The following is a 17,292-nucleotide window of genomic DNA, read 5'->3' on the forward strand; positions in this document are numbered from 1 at the left end:
CTGTTGCATGATCAGTCAGCATGCATCATTTGAGAGGGTGAAAGAAATCCAGTATTCCAGTATTGCCCATCGTGTATAATGTGACCCAGCTGATCTCCCTTCTTAGAGGTACTCGAGCGTGTAACTGGATGTTGCATCTCCCTGCATTTAAAAAAGATGTTGCCGGGATACTTTTCATACGATCGTTTCAACCATGCAAGATACCTTCCTGGATACTGGCTGAAAATGACCAGTGTTTCATTTGCTCCCCCTGGATGTTGTCAAGGAAATTGATGGCTGGAGTCCAGCTTCATGAAAAGATGCATTATCTTGAATCTCTTGCGATGAAGCGATTGAGTAAACAGTCTGTCTTGTGTCTCATAAGATGTGGTTTGAGGGGCATCAGAGAGGAGCTGAACCATCATTGTTGCTGGCACAACCGGAAAGAGATGCAGTTTGTGAGAAATGTGGAAAGATGGCCGGCCTCACGTAAGGCCATGAAGGAAGCCGGACGAAACCAAAGCGAACAGGCGCGAGAATGTTCGAGTTTGATGCTGTGGTAAATGATGTGAAAATGAACAAGGATGAAACTAGACTTAGAGAAGAGAAATATAATCTGGGAAACTACAAAGAACTCACCATTTCCCTGAGACTATGAATTGCGAGATGGAGTTCTTTAGCCTTGATGTAAAGCTTCTGTGAAATAAAGAATGAAGGAATGGGAACATGAAGGAATAGAAAGATGGATACTGAAAGCTGCAGGTACGAAGGGATGGGTAAGAAAAGAGTGATGCGGTGAATGATAGATGTCGAAAGACGAAGGTGCTTAAAGGATGTATTGTGGGGGAGAAAGTAATGACACTGCTGCTGCCTGCCAGCATTCAAGAGTTGCAGAAGTGCAAGAAACGAGTATAGCAAGATAAGAAAGGAGGAGCCGAGAAACTTTTGACAAGATTGTTGTGGATAATCCTAAACCTCTCCATAAATTCGCCAGGAGTGACGGGTCAGTCAGACGTGCAGCCCATCACGCCAGGGAGTTCAGAGGGAAGAGTTGTAGAGGATGATGTAAAGATAAGCCAGGAGCTGAATGATAAGTTCAGATATGTCTTGAATTCAAAGTGGAGGATGCTGTAGCCCCAAGCACCAGTAAGACTTTTGGAATGTCTTGAAAAACTTTGAAATGCTTAGACAAAATCAAACTGATTGGTAAAGGCCTTGACCCATAAAGGCTCTCATGTTTGTTGAAGTTTCCTCGTATGTGCTCAAGAACTGAGCGGCATCGCTTGACAGGCCACTTGACATGTTCAGAATTTGGCTGGACCAAGACACAGTGGCGAGGGAGTGGAAGAGGGCAAGTCTCAGACTTGTCTTTTAAGAAGGAGACTCGGGGAGTTGCGCTGAACCGCAGGTCAGTCTCTGACGAGTGTTGGTCTGTAGAATACCAGACAGGTTAGTGAGAAAGTTATGCCTAACTCACATCCAGGTTAGTACGTTTAGACGCATCGAGGCCTCAGGCTCGACGAAGGACCATTGTTCTTCATGATTTATGTAAGTGAACCGTTGGAAGGATTCGACTCCTACTTGAATATGCTTGCAGATGATGCCGAGGCCATGAGGTAAGTAAAACACGAAGGAAGTGCATCGTCTTACAAGGGGACCTAGACACACTCCAAATTTGGTACGATACGTGGTTGATGAAATTCAGCTTGATTACGTGGCTCAGGCTTGGGCATACATATTTGTTGCCGTTAATGAGATGGCCTCGGTTAGGGCTTCAGTTGCCCATGCCGTCTCAGCCAACATATAAGAAAAGAATGTCAAGTAAAGAGGATGGGACGTGGTGAAAGAAGGCCTCGGTGCGGGTGTTTGTTTGTCCGAGGGACTTTGGAGTCGAAATTGTACCTAGCTTGTCGCTAGATACCTTTTTTTGTATTTTTCTATTTATTGAAGACAAACTATTGGCAAATATCGGAATCTCGATCAAGTTCATGGATAAGGAAATATTGAGCAAACTCCTCACATTGTATATCAGGCCAAAAGTAGAATACGTTCCTCAGATTTAGCCGCTATACTTAAAGAAGCACAAAGAACTGCTAGAGAAGGTCCAGAGGAGGGGAAAAAAAATAGTACCAGAATTTAGGGAGATGATTTACAATGAGAGGTTTAGAGTTCATATTTTTTTTTTTTCCATCTGGAAAGAGAGAAGAGTAAGGGTTGACTTCATCACAACCTTTAAGAGTTTTTCGACAGATGCAAGACCAAAAGATAGAACAGCCAGGGAAAATAACATCAAGTTGAGAATCTTTGAAGAACAGATACGATGGTGTCCGAGTAGTGTGAACGAACGGTGTAAACTATGCGATGCAAATTGTCAATACTGACAACATACGAAAGCTTGAAGAGTTTTATGATAGTAGAGACTGGTCGAGAGATGGGGTCTTCCCACGAGTGTAGAGTCTCTCTCTCTCTCTCTCTCTCTCTCTCTCTCTCTCTCTCTCTCTCTCTCTCTCTCTCTCTCTCTCTCTGCAGAGGTACAAATAGGTGTTCACAGCTTCCTTGCCACAGTCAGTGCAGGACTGATATGAACGGCGTTGGATTGTTTCTGTTATTATCCTTGTTCTGTGGGGGGGGGGAGCACAGTGAACAACATGCGCGTGTCTCGTCCTTCTGGTCGATGTCTGCCAGCGGAGACAAAGGAAAATGAACCTTGCGATCTTTGTTGCCCATTTAACCGAGATACCCTATGACCGGGCGACAGACCGCCTCAACTAGCAGGTCAACTGGCCTTGATAAATTGTAACTGGTTGGGATAGGGGGATTGACGGTCGGTGTGGCGCCATTAGGAGATCAGTTGAGATGTGTGTTTGTGTGTATGTGTGTGTGTGTGTGTGTGTGTGTGTGTGTGTGTGTGTGTGTGTGTGTGTGTGTGTGTGTGTAGGTGACTGCTGTTTGTGTGTTACTGGGAGAAAGTTTTACACGTGTTTCTCTGTCTCTTAACTTTGTATATATGTATCATTTCTCTATTCTTAATGTACTCCTCTCTCTCTCTCTCTCTCTCTCTCTCTCTCTCTCTCTCTCTCTCTCTCTCTCTCTCTCTCTAGGTGCCCATATATCGACCAGCCTCTGAGCAGCAGGGATGGCTGGGGCACCGACTGCCCGCTCGTGAATCATGGTCATCGACGCTGACTACTATGCCACGGAAGTGTGTGTGTGTGTGTGTGTGTGTGTGTGTGTGTGTGTAGGAGGGGATAGATATAGGTTTATTGCCAGGATTCTGCACAATTATATCAAAACAAGATGAATAGATAGAGGATTTTGAGGACATATCTAGACAGTGTTGTAGCAGAGGTCATATAGTATAGCCACACGTTCTAGGATCCGTCCTGCTTTCGGAGGTACAGAAGCTTGGGTAGATGAGCGGGGGTTACCGGCAGGGTCGTGGCAAGCTGCAGCCGCCACTGACCACCGTGGTAGCGATCCTTGACGGCCGCTACGACCCTTCAGAGCGCCAATACGACCTCCCTCAAAACGCCGCCACGACCCTCGAATTATGGTGACCTTGCCTTTGATCTGACTCCGTAAGAGTCATCAAACATGTGTCATCATGGTGCTAAAGGGTCGTAACGATCGTCGTGATAAAACTCGTACAACTCGCACTGTCGTGACCAAGGGTCGTACCGTCGTGCTAGAGTGTTGCACAGCTCGGACCGTCGTGCTGAAAGGTCGTACCATCGTGTTAAAAGGGATGAGCATCTGTCGTGTTCAAGGACTGAACCGTCGTGCTGGAGGGGTTGAAACCTTCCAGGTGCTTGTCCAGCCCTTGCCTGTCGTTCCTGGACCAACAATCTTGTCTAATAAGAAAGGAGATTTATTGGCATAAAGTCGTGTGATGTGGAGGAGTGGTAAACATGGCTGGTGGAAGAAGGGTGGCGTCCGCTCCCTCTGTTATTAAGCCGCTCCCGCAGAATCTGGGCGGCATCATCTGCGAACTGACACACACGCAGTGTCGCTTGGTGGACCTCCTTCACCCGCACCTCGGTAGTGTTCACGGGGGAGCAGAGATGTATGTGCACTTCCGATCTACCCCATCCAAGATCACTAACAGACCTACCTACTGTGCACTGAGAAGTCGTGGACTGTGTCTCCCGTTGGAATTGTCCTGAAAGATTCTGCTCAGTGAAGTTTTAGGACGGTGGCCAAAAGGATTTTGAACAATTATACCAAAACAAAGCTGCAGGAGGTAATTTGCAAGTTAAATAAGGGCGAATGTTGCGTGATTGTAGGCTGCCGTGTATACCTACCCCGGCGGCCACCATAACTTGCACCAACACTCGTAAAAATCACAAGTTTAAAGAGTAAATTATACGAATAAGTTACCATCCTATGAATGCTTAATTACTTCGTTACTGCGGCAGTTAGTGGAGTTAGGAATTCCCTGGTTACTTCTGTCAACAACAGGTGTACCTTGGCTAATGATGGTCCGTCAGTGTTGCCTGAAGGAGTTGGTCTCGGGATACACAAGCGTCAGAATGCATCAGTGTCAGCATGCAACATCGTCAGGATACACAAGCGTCAGAATGCACCAGTGTCAGCATGCAACATCGTCAGGATACACAAGCATCAGAATGCACCAGTGTCAGCATGCAACATCGTCAGGATACACAAGCGTCAGAATGCACCAGTGTCAGCATGCAACATCGTCAGGATACACAAGCATCAGAATGCACCAGTGTCAGCATGCAACATCGTCAGGATACACAAGCGTCAGAATGCACCAGTGTCAGCATGCAACATCGTCAGGATACACAAGCGTCAGAATGCACCAGTGTCAGCATGCAACATCGTCAGGATACACAAGCGTCAGAATGCACCAGTGTCAGCATGCAACATCGTCAGGATACAGCATCAGAATGCTGGAGCCTCCGGATCAGGAGCGTATCTAGGGTTTAGGTAAGGGAGTTTGGGGGCGAATTGTGGAAGACGCTGATGAAAACCTGCAAAAACAAGGATGTTATATGTAATAACATTGTATCTTGAGGAATGCAGCGCTTTTAGTAGTTATTTTGATGTTGAATTCAATAACTGGTATCAGTCATGTTCTGACAGAATTGAATGCTGGTGTTGTGTACAGGGAAGTTTATTAAGATTCATTCGACCATTTTTGAATGCCAACATCTTTATGATACTTGGTATTATAAGACAGCTGATAGCTATAATCGAGGACTTGTGTTCGATGAAACAGATTGATGTGATTTTACAATTACAAAGATTCGTTTTTTCATACGTGTGTCACCATTTTGGTTAAGGTTATTGTGTTTTGTGAGCTCAAGTGTGGGAAGGACAGTAGACTGCTTCCGTCGCTCACCCCCTCGAAAACACACACACACACACACACACACACACACACACACACACACACACACACACACACACACTGGATACCAGTACAAGAAACACTGAAGGCCTGGCCCAGCAACTTTAAAAGTTAAAACAGCAATACGAGACCTGTACACCTCTTGTTCTACCAGTATATCATAAAGGGAAAAAAATGGGCTGCCAGAATAACATTATGAACACATACGAAGGGAAGAGGAGTAGATCAGGACTGCACAAACCCACCCGTTAAGGCAGGGGTGGTCGTAACTGCTGGCAGCCTTGTCCTATGACAGGTGCTAGGATGAGGTGGGCTAGGATGTGGTGGGCAAGCTGCGTTTGATATTGCCAATCGGCAAGTTATCATATATGGATTAGCAAAAGTGTATATAAGTGGCCAGCTCCTGCACTGGATACTCGGCCGTCTCTCTAAAAGAAGGTCAGCTGTGTTGTTTCAAGGCAACAAAAGTAAAGGCAATCTGGCAGGGCATCGACCGGCCATGTACATAGTGAGGGTGGTGGATGTGGTCTTAAGAGTTTGCCATAACATCTGAAGAAGGTATTGAAGATTTTTCCGGTGGTGATCATACGTTAGAGGCCTAATTGATTGTCCTGGCACATGATTGGCCTAAAGTCTCTTTAGCCAACCAGACGGACGGCAGGCCAGCCAGGCGTTGTGCCTCCTCTCTTTGAGTTCAGAACATTGGTCGGGTCTTTCGAGCAATGTACATGATGCTACGTAGTTCATCATAAAATTGGCAGTTTTGTTCTTATGGTAACGGTGGTTGCATGGATGTACGTCGGAACAATGTTTACATCGTCCACGACTCTTCGATTCTTATCAGATATAAGTAAATGAAATTAAACTATGATAGCCAAGTGATCTCATGCAAATAGATATGAGAGATTAAGGTGGTGAGCGTGCCCGTATATAGTTGTTTAAGATATAATTCAGTGTAGACATAGGAGTGCGTTACTACCCATTAACTGATAAGGTATCGTAGGGGTTCATTACTAACCATTAACTAATAAGATAATGTAGGGGTTCATTATTGTCCATTAACTGATACTGGTAACTTAGGGGTGCATTACTGCCCATTAACTAATAAGGTAACGTAACGGTGTATTACTACTCATTAACTCTTAAGGTAACATAGGGGTGTATTACTACCCGTTAACTGATAAGGTAACTTAGGAGTGCACTACTGCCTATTAACTGAAGGTAACGGAGTGCATTACCACCCATAGACTAAGTAGGTAACGTACGGGTGCATTACAGCCCATTAACTGATATGATAATGTAGGGTGAGTTTCTGAGGGTCATGTTTTGTATACGTACGTGTCAAGATAATGGAGTTCACTGCATGTAAGATTTTGGTAAACTAGTAAATTAATGTAATTTCATATTATCGATATATATATATATATATATATATATATATATATATATATATATATATATATATATATATATATATATATATATATATATATATATATATATATATATATATTATATTATATTATATTATATTATAATTTACGAGTCAAATATTACTTTCCAAGTACAGATTTTGAGTGAATCAGGACAATGTGTCTCAAGAGTCCTAGGGTATATAGAGCAGTTGTATAATTCAGGGAATGCCATACGTTTAGGTGGAGAAGCAGGAGTGACTGGCAATCGCAATTGTATCACAGTGAGTGAGGGTGTGGAGGAGGATCAACGGTTGCGTTCAACTCTACGGACACAAACTCAGTTTTTAACTCGTACGCCTCGACCTGTGCAGGACACTTACTTCGCACGTATCCCGCCTCTGGTGGGACACAGATAGACAGTCACAAGAGATGGGGCTCCTCGAGAATGTAAAACCTCCTTCCCGTAGGTACAGATGGCTCACTATAAAACACGTTGCTTACAGTAATTCCTCCTCCCACTTCCCTTATTTCCTAAGGGAGCGCAAAAAATACTAAAAGGCTTGACATTGTATATAGTAAGAACACATCAGCAGTAAGGAATGTTGAGAAGTAGTACACGCTAACATTAGAGAACAGTACATCATGAAAAACAAATGGGAGATTACCTGAAAATTTGTTCCACCCTCAGACGTTATTTCTCAGGCTGGGTCAGAGTACAAACCTAGCTTAGCGTAGCCAAGCATAGGTAAACATTGTGGGGTAGGAGGGAGGAGATACTGGTCTTCAGTTGATCCGACTAGTGCCTTTCGGTACACAAAACACACACACACACACACACACACACACACACACACACAATGCACGTTGCAGTTACGGCATCACAGTAACGAGGAATATTTTACTGTATTCTCCAGAGAGGAAGATGAGAGGACTATGGTCACCAGTGGTCACTCTGCCTCGAGGGAAGTTGAAGCCCGTCGCCTCTTGTTATCAGACAAGAACATGAGGAATATATGAAGGCCTTGCACCCTACTGATATAAAGCAATAAGCACGGTAGAAAGGTCCTGCACTCGGCTGCTGTTATCGACCACGCAATAACAATAAAGGTAAGGACTCCACATTCTGTAGTTATTACAAAAGCTTTATGGAGTTAGAGGCCCCGACACGGTACTGATTTGCACACGGTAACAAGGAAGCCAGCCATGGGCTTGGAGACTTCGGCCCACCACTCACTTCAGATACCGACTTTTATCCCAGTTAGGAGGAGAATGCCCAAGACAATTTTGAATATTCCAGAAATTACATAACCAAACCTAACCTAACCTAACCTAACCTAACCTAACCTAACCTTAATCTTACTCGGACAAGATATCATAGAATACGTTTCAGTATTCTAACCAGGACGAAGGACATATGTCCTTGAATCCCCATGGGAAAACCTTCCTCTGCCCAGACAACAAGTGCCGCTTTCTTCGTGGTTCACGGCCATCTTGTTTACTGGCGCGACCCGGGCCTGACCCCCCGAGGCTGGCTGGGGTCATGCCCATGAACAGTAACCCCCCCCCCTTCCTCCTACTCCTCCCCACTTATATATATATATATATATATATATATATATATATATATATATATATATATATATATATATATAATTTGTTATTATACTTAGTTGCTGTCTCCCGCGTTAGTGAAGCAGCGCAAGGAAACTGGTGACTGAGTTTGGTAAAGTGTGTGGAAGAAGAAAGTTAAGAGTAAATGTGAATAAGAGCAAGGTTATTAGGTACAGTAGGGTTGAGGGTCAAGTCAATTGGGAGGTGAGTTTGAATGGAGAAAAACTGGAGGAAGTGAAGTGTTTTAGATATCTGGGAGTAGATTTGGCAGCGGATGGAACCATGGAAGCGGAAGTGGATCATAGGGTGGGGGAGGGGGCGAAAATTCTGGGGGCCTTGAAGAATGTGTGGAAGTCGAGAACATTATCTCGGAAAGCAAAAATGGGTATGTTTGAAGGAATAGTGGTTCCAACAATGTTGTATGGTTGCGAGGCGTGGGCTATGGATAGAGTTGTGCGCAGGAGGGTGGATGTGCTGGAAATGAGATGTTTGAGGACAATGTGTGGTGTGAGGTGGTTTGATCGATTGAGTAACGTAAGGGTAAGAGAGATGTGTGGAAATAAAAAGAGCGTGGTTGAGAGAGCAGAAGAGGGTGTTTTGAAGTGGTTTGGGCACATGGAGAGAATGAGTGAGGAAAGATTGACCAAGAGGATATATGTGTCGGAGGTGGAGGGAACGAGGAGAAGAGGGAGACCAAATTGGAGGTGGAAAGATGGAGTGAAAAAGATTTTGTGTGATCGGGGCCTGAACATGCAGGAGGGTGAAAGGAGGGCAAGAAATAGAGTGAATTGGAGCGATGTGGTATACCGGGGTTGACGTGCTGTCAGTGGATTGAATCAAGGCATGTGAAGCGTCTGGGGTAAACCATGGAAAGCTGTGTAGGTATGTATATTTGCGTGTGTGGACGTATGTATGTACATGTGTATGGGGGGGGGGGGGGGTTGGGCCATTTCTTTCGTCTGTTTCCTTGCGCAACCTCGCAAACGCGGGAGACAGCGACAAAGTATAATAAAAAAAAAAAATAATATGTATATGTATAATATGTTTAGAAAGGGTAGTGAGTGGTGGGATGAAGAAGTAAGAGTATTAGTGAAAGAGAAGAGAGAGGCATTTGGACGATTTTTGCAGGGAAAAAATGCAATTGAGTGGGAGAAGTATAAAAGAAAGAGACAGGAGGTCAAGAGAAAGGTGCAAGAGGTGAAAAAAAGGGCAAATGAGAGTTGGGGTGAGAGACTATCAGTAAATTTTAGGGAGAATAAAAAGATGTTCTGGAAGGAGGTAAATAGGGTGCGTAAGACAAGGGAGCAAATGGGAACTTCAGTGAAGGGCGTAAATGGGGAGGTGATAACAAGTAGCGGTGATGTGAGAAGGAGATGGAATGAGTATTTTGAAGGTTTGTTGAATGTGTCTGATGACAGAGTGGCAGATATAGGGTGTTTGGGTCGAGGTGGTGTGCAAAGTGAGAGGGTTAGGGAAAATGATTTGGTAAACAGAGAAGAGGTAGTAAAAGCTTTGCGGAAGATGAAAGCCGGCAAGGCAGCAGGTTTGGATGGTATTGCAGTGGAATTTATTAAGAAAGGGGGTGACTGTATTGTTGACTGGTTGGTAAGGTTATTTAATGTATGTATGACTCATGGTGAGGTGCCTGAGGATTGGCGGAATGCGTGCGTAGTGCCATTGTACAAAGGCAAAGGGGATAAGAGTGAGTGCTCAAATTACAGAGGTATAAGTTTGTTGAGTATTCCTGGTAAATTATATGGGAGGGTATTGATTGAGAGGGTGAAGGCATGTACAGAGCATCAGATTGGGGAAGAGCAGTGCGGTTTCAGAAGTGGTAGAGGATGTGTGGATCAGGTGTTTGCTTTGAAGAATGTATGTGAGAAATACTTAGAAAAGCAAATGGATTTGTATGTAGCATTTATGGATCTGGAGAAGGCATATGATAGAGTTGATAGAGATGCTCTGTGGAAGGTATTAAGAATATATGGTGTGGGAGGCAAGTTGTTAGAAGCAGTGAAAAGTTTTTATCGAGGATGTAAGGCATGTGTACGTGTAGGAAGAGAGGAAAGTGATTGGTTCTCAGTGAATGTAGGTTTGCGGCAGGGGTGTGTGATGTCTCCATGGTTGTTTAATTTGTTTATGGATGGGGTTGTAAGGGAGGTAAATGCAAGAGTCCTGGAAAGAGGGGCAAGTATGAAGTCTGTTGGGGATGAGAGAGCTTGGGAAGTGAGTCAGTTGTTGTTCGCTGATGATACAGCGCTGGTGGCTGATTCATGTGAGAAACTGCAGAAGCTGGTGACTGAGTTTGGTAAAGTGTGTGGAAGAAGAAAGTTGAGAGTAAATGTGAATAAGAGCAAGGTTATTAGGTACAGTAGGGGTGAGGGTCAAGTCAATTGGGAGGTGAGTTTGAATGGAGAAAAACTGGAGGAAGTGAAGTGTTTTAGATATCTGGGAGTGGATCTGTCAGCGGATGGAACCATGGAAGCGGAAGTGGATCATAGGGTGGGGGAGGGGGCGAAAATTTTGGGAGCCTTGAAAAATGTGTGGAAGTCGAGAACATTATCTCGGAAAGCAAAAATGGGTATGTTTGAGGGAATAGTGGTTCCAACAATGTTGTATGGTTGCGAGGCGTGGGCTATGGATAGAGATGTGCGCAGGAGGATGAATGTGCTGGAAATGAGATGTTTGAGGACAATGTGTGGTGTGAGGTGGTTTGATCGAGTAAGTAACGTAAGGGTAAGAGAGATGTGTGGAAATAAAAAGAGCGTGGTTGAGAGAGCAGAAGAGGGTGTTTTGAAATGGTTTGGGCACATGGAGAGAATGAGTGAGGAGAGATTGACCAAGAGGATATATGTGTCGGAGGTGGAGGGAACGAGGAGAAGAGGGAGACCAAATTGGAGGTGGAAAGATGGAGTGAAAAAGATTTTGTGTGATCGGGGCCTGAACATGCAGGAGGGTGAAAGGAGGGCAAGAAATAGAGTGAATTGGAGTCATGTGGTATACAGGGGTTGACGTGCTGTCAGTGGATTGAAGCAAGGCATGTGAAGCGTCCTGGGGTAAACCATGGAAAGCTGTGTAGGTATGTATATTTGCGTGTGTGGACGTGTGTATGTACATGTGTATGGGGGGGGGGGGTTGGGCCATTTCTTTCGTCTGTTTCCTTGCGCTACCTCGCAAACGCGGGAGACAGCGACAAAGTATAAAAAAAAAAAAAAAAAAAAAAAAATATATATATATATATATATGTATATATATATATATATATATATATATATATATATATATATATATATATATATATATATATATATATATATATATATATATTTATTTATTTATTCATTTATTTTTATTTATTTTGCTTTGTCGCTGTTTCCCGCGCCTACGAGTTAGCGCAAGGAAAAAGACGAAAGAAATGGCTCAACCCACCCTCACACACATGCACACACACACACACACACACGTCCACACACGCAAACATACACACCCACACATTCCAACGTACACACATATATACACACACAGACACACACATATACACACATGCACACAATTCACACTGTCTGCCCCTACTCACCCCCATCGCCACCCCGCCACACACGGAATAACATATATCCTTCATCGTCACCTTAACGTCACATATCCCTGAACTACTAACAAGGGCTCAGGATTTTTTTTTTTTTTTTAGTAGAAAGTAAGCTGTGTTAACACTAGATGTCGCTGAGTGAGCAAACTATAAGTTAAGGCGCGCCAAATGTATTATCCTAGCGTGGAAATGTTGTGCTGGTAGCTGCACCGGTCAGCACCCATGACCATGCGGCAAACATCACGTCCACCCTCCGGAGCTCTGGCCAGTCTTACGTGAGCGGTTGTAACATTACTCGTTTTTATCCTCTGCTCTGGTTAACGTACCTCACCCCGGCCACCCGAGACTGATAGGAAGTAGTCGCCCGACCATACTGTAATCCTTACTATGATTAATGTGTGTTTTGTTTTTTTTTCTCCCCTTCGTGGGTTGATTTGTTCTTATTTCGAAATTATGATAGACTTTGATACGATGATTTGTATGCACTGACTACGCTAAACTGCTGTGGTTATTGTTACTCGTTAGAGTGAAGCAGTTGTTTAAGGAATTCGTGATATATCGGCAGCCGATGGTGCATGGGGTTTATACTGTTACCAGCTCAGTACTACAACCGTTGGTAGTGTTACCAGCTCAGTACTACAACCGTTGGTAGTGTTACCAGCTCAGTACTACAACCGTTGGTACTGTGTTACCAGCTCAGTACTACAACCGTTGGTACTGTGTTACCAGCTCAGTACTACAACCGTTGGTACTGTGTTACCAGCTCAGTACTACAACCGTTGGTACTGTGTTACCAGCTCAGTACCACAACCGTTGGTACTGTGTTACCAGCTCAGTACTACAACCGTTGGTACTGTGTTACCAGCTCAGTACTTCAACCGTTGGTAGTGTTACCATCTCAGTACCACAACCGTTGGTACTGTGTTACCAGCTCAGTACCACAACCGTTGGTACTGTGTTACCAGCTCAGTACTTCAACCGTTGGTACTGTGTTACCAGCTCAGTACCACAACCGTTGGTACTGTGTTACCAGCTCAGTACCACAACCGTTGGTACTGTGTTACCAGCTCAGTACTTCAACCGTTGGTAGTGTTACCATCTCAGTACCACAACCGTTGGTACTGTGTTACCAGCTCAGTACTACAACCGTTGGTACTGTGTTACCAGCTCATTACTACAACCGTTGGTACTGTGTTACCAGCTCAGTACCACAACCGTTGGTACTGTGTTACCAGCTCAGTACTACAACCGTTGGTAGTGTTACCATCTCAGTACCACAACCGTTGGTACTGTGTTACCAGCTCAGTACCACAACCGTTGGTACTGTGTTACCAGCTCAGTACTACAACCGTTGGTACTGTGTTACCAGCTCATTACTACAACCGTTGGTACTGTGTTACCAGCTCAGTACTACAACCGTTGGTACTGTGTTACCAGCTCAGTACCACAACCGTTGGTACTGTGTTACCAGCTCAGTACTACAACCGTTGGTAGTGTTACCATCTCAGTACCACAACCGTTGGTACTGTGTTACCAGCTCAGTACCACAACCGTTGGTACTGTGTTACCAGCTCAGTACTACAACCGTAGGTACTGTGTTACCAGCTCATTACTACAACCGTTGGTACTGTGTTACCAGCTCAGTACCACAACCGTTGGTACTGTGTTACTAGCTCAGTACCTCAACCGTTGGTACTGTGTTACCAGCTCAGTACTTCAACCGTTGGTACTGTGTTACCAGCTCATTATCACAACCGTTGGTACTGTGTTACCAGCTCAGTACTACAACCGTTGGTACTGTGTTACCAGCTCATTATCACAACCGTTGGTACTGTGTTACCAGCTCAGTACTACAACCGTTGGTACTGTGTTACCAGCTCAGTACTACAACCGTTGGTACCGTGTTACCAGCTCAGTACCACAACCGTTGGTACTGTGTTACCAGCTCAGTACCACAACCGTTGGTACTGTGTTACCAGCTCAGTACTACAACCGTAGGTACTGTGTTACCAGCTCAGTACTACAACCGTTGGTACTGTGTTACCAGCTCAGTACTACAACCGTTGGTACTGTGTTACCAGCTCAGTACTACAACCGTTGGTACCGTGTTACCAGCTCAGTACCACAACCGTTGGTACTGTGTTACCAGCTCAGTACCACAACCGTTGGTACTGTGTTACCAGCTCAGTACTACAACCGTAGGTACTGTGTTGCTACAGACGTTGCCCTGGGTTTTGACCTTACCTCCACCTGTCGCTATGTAGGTCATTCACGTGAATTGGTAACAGTTTACGAATTTTAAATATTGTTCAGCTGTGAAATCTTTGATTATAGGATGATTATGAGCTCGTTATGTTTGGCCAGCCATTAAGCACCTCAAATGAGAAAGAAGGAATCATAGATTTATACTACCACACCACCAAGAGATGGTTAGTAGATTGTGTCAGTGTGGGTCTGTCATTATCCACCTCCACGGTATATTTCTTCCTCTCTCCAGACAGGCCTCCCTGTTTGGGCCCGTTTTTTGAAAATATGATAAATCTGTTTTCTGTTCTCATGTGATTGTTTATGTAAGTTGTCTTATAAAAGTTATACAGGTTGTGTTGACGTAAGACATGCATGAGTCATACATGAATACCAGCACAGGTGGGATGGTATGTCCTCAGGATAATGTGTGGGTTACATCCGCGTAAAATTTTTTTCCTCCTCACACTCGCGGAGGGACGTGTTACGCATGACGTCATGGAAGCAGACTTTCAGGGTGAGCTGTCCCAGTGTTTCACATGGAAGCGAAGTCTCAGTTTTGGTCTACACCTCCGGTGAAGCCATCGCCAGGAGAACCCCCGGCTCGTGGAAGGTTGAACATAGAACTGTTGCTCTTATCTCTTTAATTACGAAGATAAAAAGTTGAGATGTTTTTTCGTATTTGTCTCAAATTATGAAATTAACGATTAGCAAATTTATTTCGTGTTTTCCTTGAATTATGAAAATAAATCAGCTTAGCTGGTTTTGTTCGTCATTTTTCTTTGATTATTAGAATAAAACTTTTTTTCGTGTATCTGTTAAATCACGAGTAAAACAATAGTATTTTCCTTTCCGTCTGATGAGCAGTGTGATGAATTCCTAATTCGTGATGTTTGTATTTCTAGTATGAAGGCTCTTAAGAATGATGGTAACTCGGTATGGAGAGGATGATGATAGGAATTACAATCATGATACGTTTATGTAAGGCAGGCAGGAGCTTTTGGGGTTCACTGAACCACAGAACAAGTTACTACGACAGGAAGTGTTCATACTGAACCCTCAGAGTGTGATAGTGTGACCTGACCTCTAATAGTCAGGTCAAAAGGGCAGGTTATCAAGCCCATGTGACCTACTGTAAAACAGAGAGAGTTAACTTGATTGACCTGGGTCGTTGGTGATCTCAACTTCAGGCAGGCCTACCAACTCACTGCCTGGGTTAACTTCGTTAAGGCTGTGTCAAGAGCAAGTTATAACCAGTCACCTGAAAAATGTTGTGCGCCTTCTTCAGGTGTTACTGATAATTCTGAAACCACAACACACTCTCACTGTGCATATTTCCCTTGTCTGACCGGCCCCGTCCAAAAGGACTTGGTTTTATAGGGTATTCGGCTGATGCATTAAACAAAATGGGATTCAGGGCTGCACCCTAAGGAGTGCCAAGCTGTATATCGATACTCCCATTCACATTTATAACTTTGAAACAACACAACAAACAGGCTTTCTGATGGTGAGTTAATGAAGAGTCCAGTGCAAAGCCTATGGCCATTTGATTACGGTGTCCAGTGCAACGCCTATGGCCATTTTTGCTAGTTCGTACCTCATAGCTTGCCCGATAGCAATGACAGGTGCAGCTTTCAAATAAAAGAAAGTTGGTGTCTTTGTGCGCAGTGTATGTAACACGTTTGTCTCTGTAACCATACACACTTACTTCTAAGCAATAAGATTATTAGCTGTGGGATCGAGCCAAACTGTTGCGGAATTCGTATCACATAAGTATCGAGTGCATTTAAAGGCTGATGTAAGGGAGGGGACTGACCGGTGTGTTTGAAGTACGTAAACGAGTGCAAATAGGCGGGCATAAGTAGATCCGTCATGCCACACACTGAAATGTCTCGGGTGAAATATGTACATGGAAGATTTTCAGTACAAATAGACTCAAAGATGTTGCTACTGATAACGTTGTGTCGTGGCATTGTAGGTGTTACTGACGCCGTATCTTATATGGATAAGTGTTAATCATGTTAATTTTGAAGCATGTCATCAGAGATGTGGTCGCACACCAGAACACCGTCTCTTAGTTTGTGAGACGATATATGACTCACAGCCGTGGCTGAACTAGCCATTGTCATCGTCAGAGGCGTTCCCTTATCTCCTGTATGCAGACACTGGGCGAAGTTTCACGCCTTATATTTAAATTATCCATTGCCCTCCAGACTTTAGAATAATCTCATTTTCTGTCGCCAACAGTCTTAAAGAAGTGCCATGTTCTACATGTTCTCAGTGGTCACGTGGGTGACCACATTGATTATCTACAGGTAACCTGCACACACCTGGAATCAGTTGTCTCTTACATTACCCCGGAGGGTTTCATGGTTTTCAGTCTCACAAATTCGTGTGACGCTAGGTTATCTTCAGCTGCTGCCTTGTTGTGACAGTGTTTTCTCAACATTTCCTAGCCATCATCAGATGTTTAAGGCATGGTTGTCCAGTATCGCTGACATCGGATCCCTTAGTTGTATATAAGAACGAACTTTATTTACGAACTCAGTGTAGTGTGGAGTCATCAGCTTAACATAGCAGGCCTATATTTTCACCTAAGTTAGGTTTTTGATGTAATTCCTGTGTGGCTCGGTATAACTTTATGCGGCTTGCGCTCAAAGCTTCTTACAAGTTTTATCCCTGACTCTGTTCTTGCATATAATGTAGTGTATCCCTTGTATTTCGCAGGGCTGGTACCTTCCTGAGATCACTCCTTCTTCCCTCGGCCGTGGCCACAGCACAAGTGAAGCACTCGTTCAGATGTTGCTCATAATGATGGTCTTGACCTGAGGCCTGGTTGTTCCAACAGGAGCTGTCTCTAGCCGACGTCCCTGATGGATATCGTGCCAGACTGCCCTCTGTTCCTCTGGAGGGTGGCCCGTGGCCCCCTGCTCTTGTAGAGACAGCTCTAGGGCCTTGTCACTTAGACCTCTGTAGCTACCTGCCATGTTCACCCCCACAGGTGGTCTCATTTAATCAGCTGTTTCCTGATCACCAGTGCGTGTGTGAAGCTGGCTATGGATAGAAGACATGCCCTTGGAATG

The 17,292-nt window shown here is 44.3% G+C and overlaps 1 long non-coding RNA gene across 1 annotated transcript in view; it reads left to right on the top strand.

Moving 5' to 3' along the window:
• The window catches only part of LOC139749337 (uncharacterized), a 497,955-nt gene that overhangs the window by 465,838 nt on the left and 14,825 nt on the right, over window positions 1–17,292 (top strand). Inside the window, exon 2 of the long non-coding RNA XR_011712943.1 lies at window positions 7,683–7,875. This is a non-coding gene — a long non-coding RNA (uncharacterized lncRNA). The remainder of the gene's footprint in view (window positions 1–7,682; window positions 7,876–17,292) is intronic.

This window comes from Panulirus ornatus, chromosome 7, assembly GCF_036320965.1.
Source record: "Panulirus ornatus isolate Po-2019 chromosome 7, ASM3632096v1, whole genome shotgun sequence".
Classification (NCBI taxonomy): Eukaryota; Metazoa; Arthropoda; class Malacostraca; order Decapoda; family Palinuridae; genus Panulirus; species Panulirus ornatus.